We start from the raw sequence: 19,988 nt of genomic DNA, 5'->3' as shown, positions 1-19,988 counted from the left end.
CACTTTTGCAATTTTGGATCTGAGGTTTATTCCAGTACCATCACAGCTTCAATGATATTGGGCACTATAGGTCTGGATTTGGGTGCAACATGGTGGCTCGGGGAGCATTAGAACAGTTGGCGGTGGCACAGTCGTGTAGTGGTTAACGCTGTCGCCTCACAGCCAGCATGTTCTGGGTTTGAGCCCAGTGGCTGATGGGGGCCTTTCTGTGTGGAGTATGCATGTTCTTCCTGTGCCTGTGTGGGTTTCCTCTGGGTGCTCTGTTTTCCCCTGAAGACATGCAGGTTAGGTTAATTGGTGGGTCTAAATTGACTGTAGGTGTGAATGGTTGTTTGTCTTTATGTGTTAGCCCTGTGGTGATCTGGTGACTTGTCCAGGGTGTGCCCTGCCTCTCGCCCATAGTCAGCTGGAATAGGCCCCACCTTGCTTGCGACCCTGTACAAGATAAGTGGTTACAGATACTGGATGGATGGATGGATGGATGGAAAGCATAATTGGCTGTGCCCCTAGAACCAAATCAGAGTGATAACTGCCCATCAATGTTTAACTCACTTGGTCTGCTCACATGGTGTGATGGACCATCCATTGTACCCTCTGTTGCCAGATTGGATTGTGTGGGTTGGGCTGTGAACGAGCTCAAGTTCTGATCAGATCCTGTGCACTTTAAATGAAAAACACCTGAGTCAGTCCGCTCAGAATGAAATAGTGGTCAACTGGTGAATTCTCACTATGGACTTTCTGGAAAAGCAGTTAGCTAATGACTGTATTATTTAGTGGTGAATAAGAGAAGAGAAAATACAAAGAAAAAGACCATCTATCTGTCTATCATACCCTAACAATGGCTACTACCTTCCTGGATCCTTCGGTAATTGCTATGTTTTGGAGTGGTTTTGAGTGATTCAAGCAACTAAAGATACCTTTTAGAGTTTATGAAATTAAAGTTACTTTCAAAAGGAAGCACAATTAGATGAATTGAAAAAGGAGCACTGATTTTTACGAGATTCATTAGTGCTTCTCTTTGAGGCAATCTCATGCGTGTATTTGAATTTCCTGCGTCCTGCAATCAGTTGAGTTACTGTATTTCAATGGCACATCCAGATACAAGGAATCGATTGACATTTTGCAAAACAACCAGAGAAGCTCTTGTTTTGCAGAACATTTCCCTCAACAGAAAAAGGCTTCCCCTGTCCTGACAACAACAGGACCTGTAAAGGAGAGAACTGGCCAGTACAGGGATTGAACCTGTGACCTTGGTGTTATTAGCACCACACTCTAACCAACTGAGCTAACTGGCCAAAGACAAAAAATGTCATGGCTGCTGAGGTGCTTCACTAAATAGTGACGAGGCAGTGACTTTGCCTTGAACAGATGTCTTTTCTCTTGATTATTGTTTTGAAGCCCACAGTTCGACCCACTCACATACAGTATTTACACAGGGGGATGAAAATCCCGACATCCAGTCTCAAAAACGTATTCTATCTACTGAGCAAAGTCAGCATGGATAGCTTTAACAATGTGAAAGAAGGATGCACACCTACTTCCCTTCTTCAACATGGTGGTCCAAAAGCCACCATGTGCTCTGAAGAACCACTTCTCACCAACCTCGACCCAATTGCTCACACTGAACAATAAAGCAACATCTGCTTCCTGAAACATGCGTCAAAAGAAGGAGAAGCAGGCCAAGGATCCCATGTCAGGAAATTAGGTAGTTTTAAAAGACTGATCGATAATGAGGGCATTCTTCATGTTCCTCTTCCAAACGTCTTTGTACCTCAGTTTTTGTCCTCCTTGTTTCTGTCAGCCTCTTTCCTAGGCTCAGTTCTCCGTAGAAAACGGCTTCGGGTAGTCGCGTGTCAAGCGTGCGCCAGACGTGTCCAGCCCAACGAAGTTGGGAGGCTGTGATAAGTGTTTCCACGCTTACTGTTTTGGCTCGCCTGAGGACTTCTACATCGGGGACCTTGTCCTGCCATCTTATTTTGAGGATTTGATGCAGGTATCGCAGTTGTAGCCTGGTCAGATACTTGAAGTGTTTACCGTAGAGCCTCATACATTCGTTGGCGTAAAGCAGAGGTGATAAGACTGCGGCGTTGTATACTTTCAACTTGCTGGTTCTCTTGATGTCATGGCGAGACCATAGTTGCTTTTGTAAAGCACCGAAGGCTTTGGTGGCAGCTTGAATCTGGCGGTCTACCTCCAAGTCTGATGAGTTGATGTTGTGCATCTGCTTAATGCCTATAATGTAATATAATGGAATGTGATCTCAAAAACAAATTTCTGCATGCTGCATACATTTCACAAGGGCCAAAGGCTGTATCCGACTGCATGGAAGAAGCCATGAGTTAAACCCTGTAGGGCATGCTGAAATAGCTCAGTAGGGAGCGCGTAAGACTGAAGGTCCCTGATTCATTCCCGGGTATCGGGATTGGTGGTTTGTGTACACCTTTGGCCAAGTGGGTGCTAAATTTTTTGCCAGAGCGAGGTCAGTTATATGGCAGTAATTTGATGGTAAAAACAATCTTGCAGCTGTGTCTTGGTTCCATGGTGTAATGGTTAGCACTCTGGACTCTGAAACCAGTGGTCTGAGTTCAACTCTCAGTGGAACCTCTGAAGCTGCTCTTTGCACCTCTTTAAATAATGTATTTCACCTGAAGGCTGCTTTTGAGCAAGCTTGCATATCCCAAACCCTTTGTTTCCATCAACATGGAACAAGTTCTCTTCAAGATAGGTATGGTCCACTTTTGCAATTTTGGATCTGAGGTTTATTCCAGTACCATCACAGCTTCAATGATATTGGGCACTATAGGTCTGGATTTGGGTGCAACATGGTGGCTCGGGGAGCATTAGAACAGTTGGCGGTGGCACAGTCGTGTAGTGGTTAACGCTGTCGCCTCACAGCCAGCATGTTCTGGGTTTGAGCCCAGTGGCTGATGGGGGCCTTTCTGTGTGGAGTATGCATGTTCTTCCTGTGCCTGTGTGGGTTTCCTCTGGGTGCTCTGTTTTCCCCTGAAGACATGCAGGTTAGGTTAATTGGTGGGTCTAAATTGACTGTAGGTGTGAATGGTTGTTTGTCTTTATGTATTAGCCCTGTGATGATCTGGTGACTTGTCCAGGGTGTGCCCTGCCTCTCGCCCATAGTCAGCTGGAATAGGCCCCACCTTGCTTGCGACCCTGTACACGATAAGTGGTTACAGATAATGGATGGATGGATGGATGGATGGATGGAAAGCATAATTGGCTGTGCCCCTAGAACCAAATCAGAGTGATAACTGCCCATCAATGTTTAACTCACTTGGTCTGCTCACATGGTGTGATGGACCATCCATTGTACCCTCTGTTGCCAGATTGGATTGTGTGGGTTGGGCTGTGAACGAGCTCAAGTTCTGATCAGATCCTGTGCACTTTAAATGAAAAACACCTGAGTCAGTCCGCTCAGAATGAAATAGTGGTCAACTGGTGAATTCTCACTATGGACTTTCTGGAAAAGCAGTTAGCTAATGACTGTATTATTTAGTGGTGAATAAGAGAAGAGAAAATACAAAGAAAAAGACCATCTATCTGTCTATCATACCCTAACAATGACTACTACCTTCCTGGATCCTTCGGTAATTGCTATGTTTTGGAGTGGTTTTGAGTGATTCAAGCAACTAAAGATACCTTTTAGAGTTTATGAAATTAAAGTTACTTTCAAAAGGAAGCACAATTAGATGAATTGAAAAAGGAGCACTGATTTTTACGAGATTCATTAGTGCTTCTCTTTGAGGCAATCTCATGCGTGTATTTGAATTTCCTGCGTCCTGCAATCAGTTGAGTTACTGTATTTCAATGGCACATCCAGATACAAGGAATCGATTGACATTTTGCAAAACAACCAGAGAAGCTCTTGTTTTGCAGAACATTTCCCTCAACAGAAAAAGGCTTCCCCTGTCCTGACAACAACAGGACCTGTAAAGGAGAGAACTGGCCAGTACAAGGATTGAACCGGTGACCTTGGTGTTATTAGCACCACACTCTAACCAACTGAGCTAACTGGCCAAAGAAAAAAAAATGTCATGGCTGCTGAGGTGCTTCACTAAATAGTGACGAGGCAGTGACTTTGCCTTGAACAGATGTCTTTTCTCTTGATTATTGTTTTGAAGCCCACAGTTCGACCCACTCACATACAGTATTTACACAGGGGGATGAAAATCCCGACATCCAGTCTCAAAAACATATTCTTTCTACTGAGCAAAGTCAGCATGGATAGCTTTAACAATGTGAAAGAAGGATGCACACCTACTTCCCTTCTTCAACATGGTGGTCCAAAAGCCACCATGTGCTCTGAAGAACCACTTCTCACCAACCTCGACCCAATTGCTCACACTGAACAATAAAGCAACATCTGCTTCCTGAAACATGCGTCAAAAGAAGGAGAAGCAGGCCAAGGATCCCATGTCAGGAAATTAGGTAGTTTTAAAAGACTGATCGATAATGAGGGCATTCTTCATGTTCCTCTTCCAAACGTCTTTGTACCTCAGTTTCTGTCCTCCTTGTTTCTGTCAGCCTCTTACCTAGGCTCAGTTCTCCGTAGAAAACGGCTTCGGGTAGTCGCGTGTCAAGCGTGCGCCAGACGTGTCCAGCCCAACGAAGTTGGGAGGCTGTGATAAGTGTTTCCACGCTTACTGTTTTGGCTCGCCTGAGGACTTCTACATCGGGGACCTTGTCCTGCCATCTTATTTTGAGGATTTGATGCAGGTCTCGCAGTTGTAGCCTGGTCAGATACTTGAAGTGTTTACCGTAGAGCCTCATACATTCGTTGGCGTAAAGCAGAGGTGATAAGACTGCGGCTTGTTTATGCACTTATTGGAACATCCAGACAGTAAGGCATTACAATAATCCAACCTGGAGGTAACGAAAGCATGGACTAGTTTTTCTGCATCATGCAATGACATTAAATTTCTTATCTTTGCAATATTTCTGAGGTGAAAGAAAGCTATCCAGGTGATGTTATCAATGTGAGTTTCGACTGAAAGACTGGGGTCAATAATCACTCCGAGGTCTTTTACTGCTGCACGTGAAGAAACAGAAAGGCCATCCAGAGTCACTGTGTAATCAGAAAACTTACTTCTAGCTGTATGTGGTCCTAGCACAAGTACTTCAGTCTTGTCAGAGTTAAGCAGAAGGAAATTAATAAGCATCCAGTGTCTAATGTCCTTAACACATTCCTCAATTCTATTAAGCTGGTTTCTCTCATCAGGTTTTGCAGAGACATACAACTGTGTGTCATCAGCATAACAGTGGAAACTAATACAATGTTTACGAATAATATCGCCCAGAGGTAACATATATAGAGAAAAAAGCAGTGGACCCAAGACAGAACCTTGTGGAACACCAAACTTTACCTCGGTACGTCTAGAAATATCACCATTTATATCAACATACTGATAACGATCAGTTAGATAAGACCTGAGCCAGGAGAGGGCCATTCCCTTAACTCCCACAACATTTTCTAGTCTATCCAGAAGAATGGAATGATCAATGGTATCAAATGCTGCACTAAGGTCAAGCAACACAAGTAGCGAGACACAGCCCTGATCAGACGCCTACAGTAGGTCGTTTACTACTTTAACCAGTGCTGTCTCTGTGCTATGATGAGGTCTAAATCCTGACTGATACATTTCATGAATGTTATTCCTATGTAAATATGAGCATAACTGCTGTGCCACAGCTTTTTCAAGGATCTTGGAGATAAAGGGGAGGTTTGATATTGGCCGATAATTGGACAGCTGACAGGGATCAAGGTCAGTTTTTTTAATCAGGGGTTTGATAACTGCTAGTTTAAAGGATTTGGGTACATAGCCAATCATAAGAGAAGAATTTATTATTTTTAGAAGCGGTTCAATTACTCCAGGCATTATCTGTTTGAATAGATGTGTCGGTAAGGGATCTAGTACGCAAGTTGAGGCTTTTGATGTAGAGATTAATGAAAGTAATTCAGCTTCTTTTAGGGGAGTAAAACATTCTAACTGATGATCTGATACAGTTATATTCTTAACTACAAGGTCACTTTCATTGTCTAACCTTAAATTAGTAGTTTGAATTTTTTGTCGGATATTCTCAATTTTGTCATTAAAAAAATTCATGAAGTCGTTGCTACTACATACTGCAGGTGTGCATGTGTTGATAGTGGACTTATTCCTGGTTAATTTTGCTACAGTATTAAATAGGAATCTAGGATTATTTTTGTTATCTTCTTTTAGGGAGGAGAAATATGTTGATCTCGCAGCACTAAGAGCTTTTCTATACTTCAGGAAGCTAACAAACTTAGCACAAACTTCCTTCCAAGCTAATTTGAACACTACCAATTTTGTTTGGCGCCATTTACGTTCCAATTTTCGAGTGGTCTGTTTTAATGTGCGAGTGTCATCATTATACCAGGGTGCTAATTTTTTTGTCTCTGACCATTCTCCTTTTTAGAGGAGCTACATTATCTAAAGTATGGCGGAATGTTGACTCTAAGCATTCAGTTGCCTGATCAAGTTCTGCAGGGGCTGATAGTGACCCAATCAAAGTTGACAGCTCTGGGAGATCATTTATAAAGCTCTGTGCAGTAGTTGACATGAAAGTACGTTTAATACAGTAGCGTGGTGAGGTGCATATATTATTACTCAGACATATCTTGAATGAGATGAGACAATGATCTGAGATAACTTCAGACTGTGGAAGTATGACTATATTATCTACGTTTAATCTGAATGTTAGTATTAGATCAAGGGTGTGACCACCATTATGGGTTGGTCCTATGACATTCTGCTTAATCCCGACTGAGTCTAAGATGGACACAAACGCTGTTTTTAAAGGGTCTTCTGGGTTATCGAAGTGAATATTAAAATCTCCGACAACTAAAGCTTTGTCTAAGGAAATAACCAGATCTGAGATAAAATCTGCAAATTCAGAAAGAAACTCAGAATATGGCCCCGGGGGCCTGTAAATAATAAGCAATGGAATTAACTGGGTAGACTTATTTTTCGAGGCTACATACATTATATGAGTATGAAGAACTTCAAATGTATTAAATTTATAACCAGGTTTTTGTGTTACACCTAGATAATCGTTATAAATAACCGCGATGCCTCCTCCTCTGCCAGTTAGAGGAGGCTGGTGTATATAACTGTATCCAGGAGGACTCGCTTCATTTAATGCTATATATTCATTTGGCTTAATCCATCTCATCATCTCTAGCCGCTTTATCCTTCTACAGGGTCGCAGGCAAGCTGGAGCCTATCCCAGCTGACTACGGGCGAAAGGCCGGGTACACCCTGGACAAGTCACCAGGTCATCACAGGGCTGACACATAGACAATCATTCACACCTACAGTCAATTTAGAGTCACCAGTTAACCTAACCTGCATGTCTTTGGGGGAAACCCACACGGACAACATGCAAACTCCACACAGAAAGGCCCTCGCCGGCCCCGGGGCTCAAACCCAGGACCTTCTTGCTGTGAGGCGACAGCACTAACCACTACACCACCGTGCCACAATCCATGTTTCTGTTAAACACAGTACATTAAACTCCTGATCAGTAATGAGTTCATTAACCATTAGCGCTTTAGATGTAAGAGATATAATATTTAATAGCCCCACCTTTAGATCAAAGGTGCTGGCAGCAGCTGTACAGTCAGTATGATCTAATTTTATATTGATTATAAAATTATATAATTATATATTATAATATATAATTATAATAAATAATTATATAATTATATTTTATAATTATATATTATAATTATAATATATAATTATTATATAAAATATAACAATATTATATATTATATTATATAATCCTTGGCAAATTGCAGTGATATAAGAGGAATAAAACACTTCAGGATGTTCCATTATTGGAAAATAATCAACCACAGGGTGATGTGATGTGACGCCAAGCTGGCTGTGATTCCCAAATCCACATTGAGCCATTTGGGGTTCAGTCATGACAGACAGAGTGCCATGGTGGTATTTTATGCTTGGATGGCGTTTGCACTATATTTAGATGAACATCATGATGACGGGGTGGCACGGTGGTGTAGTGGTTAGCGCTGTCGCCTCACAGCAAGAAGGTCTGGGTTCAAGCCCCGTGGCCAGCGAGGGCCTTTCTGTATGGAGTTTGTGTATCCTCCCTGTGGGTTTCCTCCGGGTGCTCCAGTTTCCCCCACAGTCCAAAGACATGCAGGTTAGGTTAACTGGTGACTCTAAATTGACCGTAGGTGTGAATGAGAGTGTGAAGGGTTGTCTGTGTGTCAGCCCTGTGATGACCTGGTGGCTTGTCCAGGGTGTGCCCTGCCTTTCGCCTGTACTCAGCTGGGATAGGCTCCTGCGACCCTGTAGAACAGGATAAAGTGGCTAGAGATAATGAGATCATGATGATGATGCAGCATTACACTCCCAGAAATAGCGATCAGATATTACTGTGTTGGTATTAAGAGTGCATGTTGTGTACCTTTTTTTTGGGGGGGGGGGGCTTTTTTTCACCTTTATTGGATAGGACAGTGTAGAGACAGGAAATGAGCAGGAGAGAGACGGGGAGGGATCGGGAAATGACCTCGGGTCGGAATCAAACCCGGGTCCCTGGATTTATGGTATGGCACCTTATCCACCTCAGCCACGACGCCCCCCACCTTTAATTACCTTTTAAAGTAAAGCTCATTATAAAATGTAATATCTCCTAAAAGAATATTTAAAATGAAGAACAAAAAGGTGAGATGGTGGGACAAACAATGGTGATCAGTGATTGGTCTGTGGTCTGGGACCATGGTAATCAGTGATTGGCTGTGGCTTAAATAGTACATCACCAATAAGGTGCTAGGAGCAGGGCGCTTTTCAGTGCAATGCAGCAGATGAACCCAACAGGGTCAATGGCACACCACCAAATGGCATGTGGAAGAGCCACTCAAATGGCCAATGGATGGCATCACTCAGCAAGTCAGTTATCTCTGCGGGGCAACATCAATACCCGTCAGGCCTGTGGCACTTTTGTGCACAACTTGGCATCAGGTCTGGAGGTCCAGAAAGACAATATGATGGGGCCATGACATCATTTGTCTTACCTTACTGTGCAAGGCGCGTTGTTAGGAGAGGAGAATAGCATGTGAGAGCTCACAAGTCCAGACATTCCGTGGTGGCTTGGCCAAGCCATTTATGCCGCTGTTGCGGGTGATTCTGTTGCTCTGGTGCAGGCCTCACGGCTCATCTGCGTTTCTGTGCATCCTAATGAAGCAGTCATCATTGCTAGCAATGGACAGCCAACATGGGTGGGACCATAGTTACCAGTGATTGGCTGTGGCTGGGACCATGGTTACTAGTGTTTGGCTGTGGGTAGGACCATGGTTACTAGTGATTGGCTGTGGGTGGGACCATGGTGAACAGTGACTGGCTGTGGGTGGGACCATGGTTATTGTCATCGTTGTCGGCTGTGCATCGCTAGCGATGATGACTGCTTCATTAGGATGCACAGAAACACAGATGGGCCGCGAGAAGCCCGCACCAGTGCACACCAGACTTATTCTCCTTTCCTAATGAAGCACCTTGCACAGTAAGATAAGACTAACAATGTCGTGCCCCCATTGTGTTGACTCTCTGGACCTCCAGACCTGATGCCAAGTGGTGCATAAAAGTGCCACAGACCTGATGAGTATGGAAGTTGCCCCACAGTGACAACTGACTTGCCGAGTGATGCCATCCATTGGCCATTTGAGTGGCTCTTCTGCATGCCATCTGGTGGTATGCCATTGACCCTGTTGGGTTCATCTGCCACATTGCACCAAAAAGTGCACTGCTGCCAGTGCCTTATTGGTGATGTACTATTTAACCCATAGCTGGAACCCAGACAGGTGCTACCACTCATAGCAAATAGCAAACCTGGAAGCAATGGTGATTAAGGGGTTGTGGCAGTGGGGGCGTGGTCAAGCGCCGGTCTGTGACAGGAGGGCGGAGTCAGGGAAGGTAAGTGGCAGAATCACTACACCTGACGGCAATTAACCTGTGTTTGTGTGTGTCTTCCCAGTGACCGTGCCCTATTTAAGGAGGGAGATCGAGAGCAGAGGAGATCATCCCTGGACGAGACGCTAGTGTGTGTCTCGGTGTGTTTGGAATCTGTCTATTGTCAGACTGAAAAGTGCGGCAATAAAGCCTCTGTGTGCACCTGATCTCTGTCCTGCCGTCCTCTGTGCTCCGCCCACACGTAGCGAACCGTTACAGTGGTGCCGAAACCCGGGATCCAGAGTGGAGCACCCACCGATCAGCCCCATGGAGTCCTCCCCGTTCGCCGACCTGGTCCACACCCTCGCCACGGCCCAGCAAAGCCAGCACCAGGCGCTCGTCACCCTCCGGAAGGAACAAGAGCGGCGCTTTGAAGCCCTGGTGCTGGCCCAGCAGGAAGACCGCGAGGCATTCTGGCACCTCCTCGCGTCGGCGGGGTCCACCAGCGCTCCGGCCGCGGGCCCGTCTCCCCTCACCATCACCAAGATGGGCCCGCAGGACGACCCCGAGACATTCATCACGCTATTTGAACAGGTCGCAGAAGCCTCGGGGTGGCCGATGGAGCAGCGCGCGGTGCGCCTCCTCCCCCTCCTAACGGGAGAGGCACAGCTGGCCGTGCTACAGCTCCCCGCTGACCGCCGGCTGGCCTGCGTGGACCTCCGCCGGGCCGTCCTCCAGCGCGTGGGGCGCACTCCCAAGCAACAGCGCCAGCGCTTCCGCGCTCTGCGCTTGGAGGAAGTCGGCCGGCCGTTCGCGTTCGGCCAGCAGCTCCGGGACGCCTGCTGGTGGTGGCTGAGGGCTGAAGACCGTGATGCCGAGGGGATCATCGACCAGGTGGTGCTGGAACAGTTCGTTGCTCGCTTACCCGCAGAAACCGCGGAGTGGGTCCAGTGCCACTGCCCGGCGTCGCTGGATCAGGCAGTGGAGCTGGCGGAGGATCATTTGGCGGCTGTTCCGGGAGCAGGACAGCAGATGGCGTCTACTCTTCTCTCCTCTTCTCTCTCTCTCTCTCTCTCTCTCTCTCCCCTTCCTTCTGTGTCCCATCCTCGCCCCATTGAGCGCGAGCTGTAATTGTACCCCAAGCTGTAATTATTTTGTCATGAAGTAGCCCGTCGCATACAGAAACAACTGCACATAAGTATTATATTTTTTGCTAGACCATTTTCAGATTTAGGAAAACAAAAATTTCTTTTTCTATTTTGTTCAACTAGAGATTCCTGGCAAAGTCAAAAAGCCTGGCATCATGTCACAGAGCGTTAATCTCGCGATAAAAAAATTATCGCCGTTAAAATTGAGTCAAGTTAACGCGTTAATAACGCGACATTTTTGACAGCACTAATATACATATATATATATATATATATATATATATATATATATATATATATATAGTTATTATGCCTTCGCGTTGTGTTGCCGGCTTTTGCTCCAAAACCCACAAGGATGGAGTAAGTTTATTCAAGTTTCCCAGAGATCCCGAGCTGCATGCGAAGTGGGTGAAGCAAGTCAGGCGCACTCGTGACAAGTGGGAGCCCTCACCAACATCTCTCCTGTGCTCTGAACACTTTGATTTGGATTGTTTTGACACCCTTCCCAGCTTAAAAGAATCTCTTGGGTGTGCAGTTCAGCACAAACGTGTGTTGCTACCATCAGCAGTGCCTACAGTATTCCGGAGGGGGTCTACTAGTAGCTACGCCGGATCCAGCAGTCGCCTGGGACAAGGCGACTCCTCCAAAGACAGTCCTCCTGTCAGAACATGTGTTGAGAAACGACAAGATAAAGGTACGTAGAGCTATAGAGTGCTCCGACATGATGCTAAAAATAGTAACACTGCAGTCTGCGTGGCCATCTTGGAAGTGACTCGCTCCAGAGCGCTCATAGAGTACACATCATAGAGTACACATTCATGATAATCATAAATGTAATCATAAAGTCGGCGTGATATCAGTCATGTATTTGCTTGTGAAAGCTTGCGGCTTTCATGTAACTGCCGCCTAGCAATGAGAGGCAAAGGGTAAAGAGGGTAGGCTATCATAGATTCTATTCGGAAGAGATCAACACAGTGATTGCTTAAAAATTAGGTATTTTAACAATTTGCATCTGTTTTGTGATTATCGTGACACTTGTGTGTTATATAGAACTGTATGTCTTATCAGCACATCGAGGATCTTCCACCGGAGGCTTTAGCAAGTACTCGTAGCAACACTACACTTTACCCTTTGCCATGCGTTGTTAGGGAACGGTAGAAAGTACCCCGATGACCGACTTCAAGAATATGTAGAAAAAATTTAGAAATTATACTTTCCAAAAGTCATTTGAGCTTAGTGTATTGCATTTCCATTTATATTGTAGGTTCTTGCTGATGTTTTTGCGGAGTATGACGCAGCTGCTGAATGAGAAGCTGCAGAGTTTGTATGTACTAGTTGTGAACATTCACATTATTATCAATCTCATTTATTTAAAATCAGATAAAATCATGCCATCATGATCACTGCTTAAAGTACCAGTATTTGGTTGTTCTTTTGTTCAGAACTGTGATGCCAGCTGCCAAGTAGACCAGCGTTTTCATGCGCCATTTCCATTGAGTAGAACAGCCAGTGAACCGCAGCGTGTTCTTCCGCTGACGTCACAGCATGGCCGCGAGCCACGGACCCAGTTTTCTTGCGCTGTGCAATTAAAAGTTGGATATTCGCGTAACAACAGCTTCTTTTCACGTAATTATAACAGAAATCTAACATGTTTGCCATGTTGTATAGTTTATTTAAGAAATTGCATAGAGTCATGTTCGTGTCATCAGCACTTTAAACACACGTTAGTGTCACTGTTATTATTACTGACCAGCGTCTGTTATTGCCTGTGAACAAGTGGAGCTGTTATCGACCCAGATACAATAGTGCTTCTGATTGACTATTGTGTAGCCCCGCCCTTTTCCTTTATTTGATTGGCTGGTAAGTGGCAGGCTCGACTCATGGGAGACGTGCTTGTTTCCTGCCATTTCCATAGCGATAGCGGCGCGCCAGAGAAATTTATATTATAATTTTTTTTCAACATGAGAAATACAATGTGTGGCGGGAGTGCGTGACAAAAGACCGAAAAGCGTGACTGTCACGCTCAATGCGTGACTGTCACGCTCAATGCGTGAGACTTGAGAGCCCTGCTCTTAGTAATCCGTGACATCAGCACTGGTGTGCACATAATCTGGGATCTGACACAAGCCCAATTATCTAATACAAAGACCATCACCTCTATGCTTTAGTGTGAGGTAGGAGAAAAAAGAAAAAAAAAACCATAGGTTAGCCATGTTATATAAACAGCAATGTAGCCTAAAACTAAAACAGATCTGAGTTCTTGAGACATCCATAAGGCTAGCCTATAGATAGTGATTAAAAAAAGTGATAAAATTCTCCCATTATATATAAAAAAAAAGGGGGTCAAGCATAATTGCCGATAGAATTAGCACTTTCCTCGAAAACATGGTATAAGGTATCATAAAGCTCAGAAAACACTGTTTGTAGGTTTAACTCAAAGGAGAGGAAAAAATGACGCCAAGACCTGCTGTTACGGCCAGTTAAAGGACGATGATGGCAACATGGCTTGGCTAGCATGAAAACAATACCAACATAGGTCCTAGCATGAAACAATCCAAACATTAGTCTAGTGGACTAATGTTACCTGTATCAATAGTTTCAGATAAGGAGTCGAGGACCTGACATGCCTCCTCCGGTGTTTGCAAAAAGGAAGTCTCACCATTAAAAGTCACTTTCAAAGTTGCTGGATACTGAAGAAAGGTCTGAACTCCCTTATCCCTCAGCTCCTTCTTCACTGCAGTAAACGAGCTTCGTTTCTTGGCAGTAGTGGGAGAGTAGTCAGGAAAAAAGCTGAGGATCACTCCGTCGTCCAGACGAATCGGCCCATGTTTCCTAACTTCACGTAGTATGACATCTCGGTCGTTGAAACGGAGAAGCTTGAAAATGACGACTTGGGGTCTCTTGTTAGCGGCATTGACGTAAATGCGATGAGCTCTTTCTGTTTCAATCTCTCTGTCCACCAGCATTGGTAGCCAAATAGGTAGAGATCTTTTGAGAAAGCCTACTGCATCATCCTTCTCCATACCTTTGGGGAGCCCAAGCAGATGGAGGTTATTACGTCTGCTACGGTCTTGTAGTTCAACTAGCTGTTGTTCGACAGTGTCCAAACGACGGGCATGGCCATTCAGGATTTTCTTTTGTTCTCTCTGTTCCCCTGATATCGATTCAATTTTCAAACACGCAGTAGCCATATGAGAGGATAGTTCGCTTCTCATCGTTGCCATTTCAGACTTCAGTACGCACTCAAGTCTTGCCAGAGTGTCCGCCATTTTAACATTAGCTGTAGCTCCAGTATCAGAACTTTCCGTTAACTTTTTCCTTCTTTTGCTTTGAGGATGAGGGCATTAAAGTCAGCTGTTTACGCACCGTAGACATTTAGAAAAGTAAACCGGCAAAAATAAATCAACACAATCGATATAAATGAGGTTAAACTTTGAAAAAAGGTGGCTTTGTGTCAGGAGCTCCCTCAGTGAGCGTGCAACTCCATAGATGCATCACGTGATCTCTCTGAAAATGGGATCTTGAAATTGCTTAGGTTTAGTGTACATGTTGTAGTAGTAGTTAGACAAGGGTCATTTCTTGCTCAGTTTTTAAGATTTCTGCATGAAACTTGGTGTGCATATAGGTAGTGACTATCTGTACTCTCCATATCATGCATGATGACAACTGATGTCATGACGTCATTTTATGACGTCATAAATTTTTCAGGAATGGCTATGAATGGGACCACCTGGCACAGTACCAGGACAAGCTAGACAAAATTCTTTCATGCCATCTTCCATGGCCCTTATACCTTAAAACTTTTTTTCACTCATTTGACCTCTGACCTTGACCCTTTGCCAGAATTAGGTCAAAGGTCACTTATATGTTAAATCGCTACTCCATTTTTTTCATGAATTTTCACCAAATTGGGTACGGAGACCCTATTTGCAGGGCTTCAAAATATTTTGCATCAGTTAAGCGACTTGACCTATTTTGACTGAGTTACATGACCTTGAACTTCTCAATTAGAATAGAATAGAATGCCTTTATTGTCACTATACACATGTACAATGAGATTAAAGCATCTCCAATAACAGTGCAAACAGGGTGTAGAGAGAGAGAGGAAAAAAAATTAGGTGACTCTAGCAAAAAGTCAGAGTTTTGTCTATTTAGAAGAAGAACAACAACAACTTTATTCATCACACACTTGTGAAATTCTTCTCTGCATTTAACCCATCTGAACACACACTGCACACACGTGTGAGTAATGAGCACACACATATCCAGAGCAGTGGCAGCCATGCTAACAGCGCCCGGGGAGGAGTTCGGTGCCTCGCTCAAGGGCACCTCAGCCCAAGGCTGTCCCATATTAACCTAACTGCATGTCTTTGAACTGTGGGGGACACCAGAGCACACCCACGCAGACACGGGGAGAACATGCAAACTTCACACAGAACAGCCCCCGCCGGCCACTGGGCTCAAACCCAGAACCTTCTTGCTGTGAGGCAACTGTGCTAACCATTTACACCACTGTGCCGCCATTTTTCATGGTCTTTGAGTTAGTCTTGCTCCTTTGCCATAGAAAAACATGTTTTAATGACTATTTATAGTATTGACCTTTGACCTAGGTCAATATTAGGTCACCTATTTTCAATGGCCTATATCTCAAAAACGGCACAAGGTAAGGCCATAGTTACTATTAACCATGAACAGGAAGTCATATATGGGCTTTCATTTGGGAGCATTGGTTTTGCCCTGGAGTGACCTTGACAGGTCAGATCAATGATCTGCATATTTTAAATGGCCTGTATCAAGAAATTGGTGAAAGATAGGAACTTAGTTAATATTATTGACCATGGAAGTATTATATCCTTTCCCCTTTGTCATCAGATTCCAGACAAGTGGCCTCATTTCCCTCAGTTCTGTGACCTTGACCTTTGTACCAAGGCTGCAGATGTGGAAATGGGATACCACTGTGCCCTTGGCACAATACCTCTAATTTAGTTTTGTCGTTGCATGAAAAGACATGAGCTCCCCATACGGGGATTGGCAGTGAGCCCACTAGGGGGCGCTTCTGCACAAAGAGGTTTTAATAACCAACAATAATTATTTACAAACTTCTGTAATGGTTGGAGTAAATTGTAATGGTTTGTTAAATAAAATATTACTTTTATATAACAAATTTGTTTGGAAATCAGGGATTTTAAGTGTATGTGATTATATCTCATCTCATTATCTCTAGCCACTTTATCCTGTTCTACAGGGTCGCAGGCAAGCTGGAGCCTATCCCAGCTGACTACGGGCGAAAGGCGGGGTACACCCTGGACAAGTCGCCAGGTCATCACAGGGCTGACACATAGACACAGACAACCATTCACACTCACATTCACACCTACGGTCAATTTAGAGTCACCAGTTAACCTAACCTGCATGTCTTTGGACTGTGGGGGAAACCAGAGCACCCGGAGGAAACCCACGCGGACACGGGGAGAACATGCAAACTCCGCACAGAAAGACCCTCGACGGCCACGGGGCTCGAACCCGGACCTTCTTGCTGTGAGGCGACAGTGCTAACCACTACACCACTGTGGCGCTGTATGTGATCATATACAGATGATAATGTATTATGGAAAGTTGATATTTACCTGAATAAAGAAACATCAATCAATCAATCAATCAAATAAATAAATAACTATTTCCTCAACAATATTTCATAATTTTAACATATAATTAATTGCATTTGGACATTTCACCCTGGAGCTGGCATTTTTCAGGGAAGTAAAATGTTCTTTACAGTGAACATGTACGCATTTTGGACACAGGCTTTAAAAGCTGTTTTTACAAAACCCCTTTACAGAGATTTATCCTGAATTACAGAGTTTCTCTCACATACACTCCATATTGTATTCATACATATTTAAGGAATTAGAACTGTTTGTGTTTAAAAACAGTTTGGATTTAAAAACTCATTTGTACCATCAGCACAAACACACTGAACTGAATATGAGTAAGCAGGAAGAAGAGAAATAAATGGAGAAGAAGCGAGGACAACGGGCTACAATGTCATCGATGAACTGTGGTTCGAGAAGAAGCTCTGTGATGTACTCATCAAAGCTGATGGTGCTGAGTTCCACGCGCACAAGATCATCCTGTGTTGCTGCAGCTCATACTTCACGACTTTGTTCACCAACAGCTGCTACCCTCCAGATAAGTACAGTATCCCTGACATTTCCTCTGAGATGATGGAGCTGATCATGGAGTATGTGTATAGATATTGTGTTAACATCACAGAGGAAAATGTGCATGAGCTGCTGATCACTGCTGATTACCTGGCAGTGAGCAGCCTGGTGAATGAGCGCTGCACATTCCTGAAGGCTTAGCTGTGTTTGGAGAACTGCATTGGCATCTGCTGTCTTCCTCACTTTGACATCTGTGAGATGTTGAAGCAGTAGGCCTTCCAGTTTATCTTACACAACTTTGAGGAGATGGTGCATGTCTTTGAGGAGCTCCTGGACCTGACGGTTGAGCAGCTTGGTGAGATAATTGAGAATGATGAGCTGAACGTGAAACAGGAGAACGTGGTGTTTGAGACCATCTTACAGTGGGTCAGACATGCACCGCAGAATCGGAACGCTCACATGGGCGTGTTACTGCCCAAGGTGCGTATGGAGCTACTGACGCACAATTACTTTATGGAACATGTGAGGAGCAACACTTTTGTAACAGATAATGCAGCATGTAAGCCGATCATCACCAGAGTTCTGAAGAACATCTATGGGCTCAACCTGAATGAATCTCTCAGTTCTGACTTCATGCAGCCTCGCCTGCCCAATGCTGTTCTTCTAGCCATCGGTGGCTGGAGCCATGACAGTCCCAACTATGCCATAGTAACGTATGATATGCAAGCGGATCTCTGGGTCAGTGTGATGTGCCCCGATGAGAGCCCAAGAGCCTATCACGGGATGGCTTATCTGAATGACTTTGTGTACTGCATCAGAGGATTCAGTGGTGACATTTACTTAAACAGTGTGAGAAGGTTTGAGCCCATCACAAGAACCTGGGCTTAGGTGATCCTCATGCACTCTCGTCAGTGTTGTGTGTGTGTGTGTGTGTGTGTGTGCACACTAGACGGTCATATCTCTGCAATGGGAGGATTTGATGGCAACACAGTTGAGTGATATGAACCTGAGAATAATCAGTGGAGTATGATTGCACTGATGCACAAAACAAGAAGTAATGCAATTGCTACAATACTGAATGGGAAAGTGTATACATGTGGAGGGTTTGACGGGAACGAGTGTTTGTTCATGATGGAGTATTACAGTCCTGAGACGGGCCAGTGGACTCTCATCCCACATGAGCAGCAGAAGGAGTGGAGTGGGTGTAATCTTGTATGATGGACAGGTTTATGCTATTGGTGGATTTGATGGTGTTACTGAGGTGTGCAATCCTCGGACTGATTCATGGAGACGCATTTCACCCATGATCAACACACGCAGTGTTTTTCAATATTGAGGTGGTGGATATAACGGCTTCACCACCACCAGTAAAGTGGAGTGTTAGGATCAGGAAACTGCTGTATGGTGCGCAGTCAAAGACATGGGGATTTTACACTGTGCTCTGAGCTGTTGCGTCTTGTCTGGTTTACCCAACATGGCTGAGTACGCCGCACCCCGAAACGAAGTCCTTCAGAGCTCATGGAACATGAGCGGCAACCTCACATCTCCTGACGGTATCTGAAACTTATAAATAAATCTCTCCCTTCATCAGCATCTTTTTGGTGTCTTCTCAATGATAATCCAATTAAACACTTCAATATTTGATTTGAACAGCAACACAGCGAACAGGATGTGTTCAGTGTGTGCGGCGAGTGTGTGTGTAGAAATGGACTACAGCAGACATTCCTAAACTTTTTGGGCAAATGACCCTAAAGTCTTCACCATCCTACATTTGTAATTAATATTTTGAACATTTTAAGAGCACAGTAAAATATGTAGCCTGTGTTTAACATCAATCACATGGACTGGGACGTTTGTCTATTTTTATAGCTGAACTCCACTAGTGTATCGTGGCAGGATAGTGAGAATGATTAAAATGACACATAGTCTATTAAATGAAATGTGGCTTCTAGTAACATTTAAAATATTGGCAGATGTGATAATCAATATTTCTAATATTAATTTATAAAATAAATGAATGAAACAAAAGAGGAGCTTCTCTTGCAATCCCATTTGTAAGTCAAGCGATCCCATGTGGGGACGTGACCCCTGAACTACAGTGTCTGTTAACGTTATAAATATGGTAAACAACATATTGAATATGGCGTTCAGATGTGGAGAAGGTTAATAACAGCATAGCTGTTGAGCTTGGGATGCTCTGGGGATTATTTGGTTTGTCCCTCAGGAGAACCGCTAAAGGTTCTCAGAAAATAAGTTGAAAGCAGTCCAAGTAAAACCTCTTCACTGAAGAACACTTACCTTCCTACTGAACTCTCAATGGAGCCTTTTCCTGAGAGTTTAACCAGTTAACCCAGTGCTGTGTGATTACTTTTCACAGAGTTATACTTCATCACTGAATGGTATAAAACACTGTGAGGAAACAATGTCAGTAGGAGGCAGTGTATAAACGTCTTACTTTCTCTCGATCACTTTGATGCAATTCACACATCAGAAACATCATTCTCACCACTCTTAATCCAGTTATCAAAACAGTTAAGGTGTTTCTCATAACACCAACTCACTTGTGCAAAAGCCACTAAAACAACCAAAGCCTTGTTCATGTGTCTCAAAACATGCAGTCAGTCAACCACTTCAATATTATCACCAACGAATAAAACCCTTTCTTCAGTGCTTTAAAACTTAGACACCAAATGTTCTGATATTTTAATAAAAACCTTACTGACTTTAGA

General features: G+C 44.0%; 3 non-coding genes and 1 pseudogene across 3 annotated transcripts; 2 read left to right on the top strand and 2 right to left on the bottom strand.

The window, feature by feature from the left end:
* Positions 1-1,221: 1,221 nt before the first annotated feature.
* Positions 1,222-1,295, bottom strand: trnai-aau (transfer RNA isoleucine (anticodon AAU)). The gene has a single exon. It is a non-coding gene; the product is annotated as a tRNA-Ile (tRNA).
* Positions 1,296-2,532: 1,237 nt separating this feature from the next.
* Positions 2,533-2,604, top strand: trnaq-cug (transfer RNA glutamine (anticodon CUG)). The gene has a single exon. It is a non-coding gene; the product is annotated as a tRNA-Gln (tRNA).
* Positions 2,605-3,958: 1,354 nt separating this feature from the next.
* On the bottom strand, positions 3,959-4,032 carry trnai-aau (transfer RNA isoleucine (anticodon AAU)). The gene has a single exon. It is a non-coding gene; the product is annotated as a tRNA-Ile (tRNA).
* A 13,051-nt stretch (positions 4,033-17,083) lies between these two features.
* LOC132882510 (kelch-like protein 10) lies at positions 17,084-18,820 on the top strand (annotated as a pseudogene).
* Positions 18,821-19,988: the final 1,168 nt, after the last annotated feature.

The sequence above is a fragment of the Neoarius graeffei genome, chromosome 3 (genome assembly GCF_027579695.1).
Source record: "Neoarius graeffei isolate fNeoGra1 chromosome 3, fNeoGra1.pri, whole genome shotgun sequence".
Lineage (NCBI taxonomy): Eukaryota > Metazoa > Chordata > Actinopteri > Siluriformes > Ariidae > Neoarius > Neoarius graeffei.
The sequence above is the reverse complement of the archived record's forward strand: the minus strand, read 5'-3'. Positions and strand labels throughout refer to the sequence as shown.